The sequence below is a fragment of the Schistocerca nitens genome, chromosome 2, assembly GCF_023898315.1.
Source record: "Schistocerca nitens isolate TAMUIC-IGC-003100 chromosome 2, iqSchNite1.1, whole genome shotgun sequence".
Lineage (NCBI taxonomy): Eukaryota > Metazoa > Arthropoda > Insecta > Orthoptera > Acrididae > Schistocerca > Schistocerca nitens.
Genome location: NC_064615.1, coordinates 892,915,843 through 892,919,649, shown reverse-complemented (window position 1 = coordinate 892,919,649; position 3,807 = coordinate 892,915,843). Strand labels below are relative to the sequence as shown.

The 3,807-nt window shown below is 40.6% G+C and overlaps 1 pseudogene; it reads right to left on the bottom strand.

Moving 5' to 3' along the window:
* Window positions 1–3,473: 3,473 nt before the first annotated feature.
* On the bottom strand, window positions 3,474–3,591 carry LOC126237639 (5S ribosomal RNA; annotated as a pseudogene).
* Between the last annotated feature and the right edge of the window lie 216 nt (window positions 3,592–3,807).

Genomic DNA, 3,807 nt, shown 5'->3' with positions numbered 1-3,807 from the left:
CTTTGGAGTAAAATATTTGATAATATAATTATGTATTCATTACAACATACTGCAAACAAAAATATGAAATTTTAATTTACTCCTTTCTTCATGTATAGCCACTTTTATGTGATCCATCTTTCCCAGTACATTGGTCCATCTCACGCAGACACCTATTCATTTCATCTTATCCCTTCCACTTTAAGTGGCAGTGCCTCAATAATGTATTTACATAAGCTTATGTGACACACTATATGAACATGCTACCAGAAGTCGAAAAAAAGTTGAGCAACATAAAAATTTTATGCTGAAGCACAAAAGTGATCCAACTCTACCCGACTTACCCTACATTTAAGTAATTGAAAGTTTTGTTGCACAAAGGAGGTGGCTAAAATTATCTACGTTCCTGGTAAATCGATATAAACTTTTTAAACACGAAAAATTCTGCGATCTGTGAAAATTTTCTTTCTGATGAAGCTCCTTGAGAGTTATTACATATTAGAACAGCATTTTCACTCACAAATATGTCTTATGATCTCGTGGAAGGTGCCTTATTTTTTGTGTTACCTCTTCCTTGACGCTAAACAGGCCGTCTGTCTACTTTCAGGAAACAAGTTTCATAAAAAAATATACAATACCAAACACAACATTCTAGCTAATTAAAACTTCAACTGAAATACAGCATTTGTATTACCTTTACTGACAGAATTACTTTTTGCAAATGTTTCAGAATCCGCATCCATTATGAGTGGTTCGTATGTTGTATTCTCTGTGTTTAGTCAGTCGGAGAACGACTTACCATTTTGTGCGACTTGTTTGCTGGCTATTTCCACTACCATTATATTCTCTGCAATGACAAGTGCGAGGGGCTGGAAGTATGTTTGCTTAAGTCATTTAACTGTTTCGCTGTGGAACTGTATTATGATTTTGTTACAGAGCAGTCCAATATCCTCATTACATTCCCTACACTGATGTCGGACGTTTCAGAAATGAAAACTTGTTTTGAAAACATCCTCAAAATTACATGAAGAGTTTTCAAGAAAATGCTTGAAGTAGGCCAACGGAATTAAAAATAATTTCTTGGGTATCTCCATTCAAAGAAAAAACGTTTTCTTCGTTTTTCTCTTTAATTTGAATGCATTCAATCGATATAAAAGCTCTATTTCCTTCCTCGCTTTTCAATGTTTACCAAGGCACAATCGTAGATAATGAAGCTGTGACGCGTTTCTGGGAACCCGTGATGACTTAATGAATGGGCCGACATTAATTAAGAAAAAACTGGGATTGCACAGACTCCTGATTTTTATTTTGGAAGACGTAAGCCATGAATAAACAAAGCACCTTCCCATTTTCTCTCAGTACTGAATGTGTATAATGGTGCAAACTAAAAGCATGGAGACACGACTGAAAATCGTTCCGTTGTTAATAACATTTTCTTTCATGTGGGGGCACATAGCCGTATATTCGTTAAGAAACATTTTGAAGAATTCCACATCGGCTGTTTTTTCACAGGTGTTCTGTTTGTCATTCCTTGTGCGATCGGTCAATGTCGGCCTTGCAGGCCATTTTCAAGCGCAGTATGTGTCGATGTATTACAAATTGTTATCCCGTTAATCGCCGTTTATTGTGCAACACATCGACACGTAATGCGCTTGAAAATGGTTCGTAAGACCGACACTGGCCAATAGTGGAAGATATAATAAACTGAATACCTGCGAAAAAACAGCCGAGATGGAATACTTCAAAATGTCCTCTGAGTTAAAAAAGTTGTTGTGTAATGTACCTGAAAAAAAAAAGAAAAAACAGTCGTTTGATGCAACAAACAGGTGGCTGTGGAGACACCACTTTCTTGAAACTAACTAGAGAGACAAGCGGCTTCACCCCCGGGGTACCAAGCAGGGCCACTTTAAGATGCATGCTACACAAGCCACTACTTGAGGCGCAAACTGAGAGGGGCACTAGAGGTGACAAAAAACTGAGATTTCCATATCACAATTAGTAGCGGCTGCCTCGAGTACCAAGTGGAGGTAGGCGCCGATGACAATCAAGTGCAAAATTTGTATACAATGCGTATCATAATTAGTAACGAAAACTGGGTGGGTGAAAATTTAAGAGGGAAAATAGCGGAAGGGAAGGGGAGCCCAAAATGATAAGGCGCATATGTGGAAAAGTGTCCTGGAACCAGCTTTCGTAACAAGAGAAACAATGACTGGAGCTACAGCTTTCTCTAACAGAATGGAATAGTTTATTTTGTACACGTTAAGTATGTATCGCTGCAAACTCCTGCAAGACTAACTTATGTCACTGATTCAGCAACAACCTTGAGTTAAAATTAATGAGAAGGGAAATAGGACATGTCATATCTGAATCTCAGCGACTCTGAGGTGACTGCGGTGTAGCGTAAAGTATGAGTAACAGTGAAGCATTGAACTGGGTATTAACTATCAGTACGCAGTTTGTTTCTTCCGCTTTCCCACAATATTCGATGTGAGTTAGGGACGGTGCAGCAATTATGAGGAAACTGACAGTTTTTCCTGAATCGCAGCAAACAACACACTGCTCTCAATCATTTTACAAGAAATGAGAAACGAGTGTCCATTCAAGATCAATACTAATAATCGTCCAACGGACGAGAGATCTGGCAAGGATTGCTAAGGACAGAAATGAAAATTGTTTCAAGGATCACAGGAAACAGAAAACCGTTCCAGGCTGCTTAAATGTACGCTTTCCGGAGTTGCAACAGACCGGACAAACAGTAAATTGTCGTAAATTATAAAACACGAGACACACCTGTCTAGCTTCACCGAGGTATCTGTTTACGGGCGCGATAACAGAGGTCATTGGCTCCTGTGTGTAGGGACTTAATTCCTCTGGACAGGTTGGTGTTAACTTAGCGCACGCTAAGAAATAATGCAGTAGAAGGGCCACAGAAGATCAGTTGCAGTTTAATTGCATTTTTATACACCTCCATATCTATTTCGCAAGATAAGGTACGATGCATGGTAGAGGGCAAATAGATTATTAGATTCAAATTCCGCCTTCCTAGTCGATTCATAATGGTACGCGGAAAAAAGTGGTCGATGAACTTATGCATGTGAGCCTAAATATCCATTATTTTATCGTCGAGATTACTGTACGACATATATGTTGGAGGAAGTAAAGTGATTACAGCTCTCCGAGACACTCAGCACCCTTATTTAGCGTCTCCCACTAGAGATTTTTGAGCGTCTCTGCGACACTCCCACACTGATTAATCGAATCCATGACAGGGTGCTCAGACTTTCTTTCAGTTCTCCCTATGTCTTCCTTGCACTCCGTCTTCAGGCCACAAGTGGCCCATCGGGACCATCCGACCGCCGTGTCATCCTCAGATAAGGATGCGGATAGGAGGGTCAGCACACGGATCTCCCGGTCGTTACGATGGTTTTCTTAGACCGGAGCCGCTACTATTCGGTCCTCAATTGGCACTACGAGACTGAGTGCACCCCGAGAAATGGCAACAGCGCCTGGTGGCCCGGATGGTCACCCATCCAAGTGCCGGCAACGCCCGACAGCGCTTAACTTCGGTGATCTGACGGGAACCGGTGTATCCACTGCGGCAAGGCCGTTACCTTTATGTCTTCCTTGAATACAACAATAATCAAAAGTTGATTCAACCAGTGAGCTTTCGTGCATAAGTTATGCTTCCTTACTATCCTTCCAATAAATTTAGATCTGTTGGTGACATTATCTATTGCGGAGTGAAACGGTATTCCGAATTTTAGATTATTTGCGGCCTTTACAATACACCTTTGTAGAAAGTCATCTACCTGTCCTTTCACTAGGTGC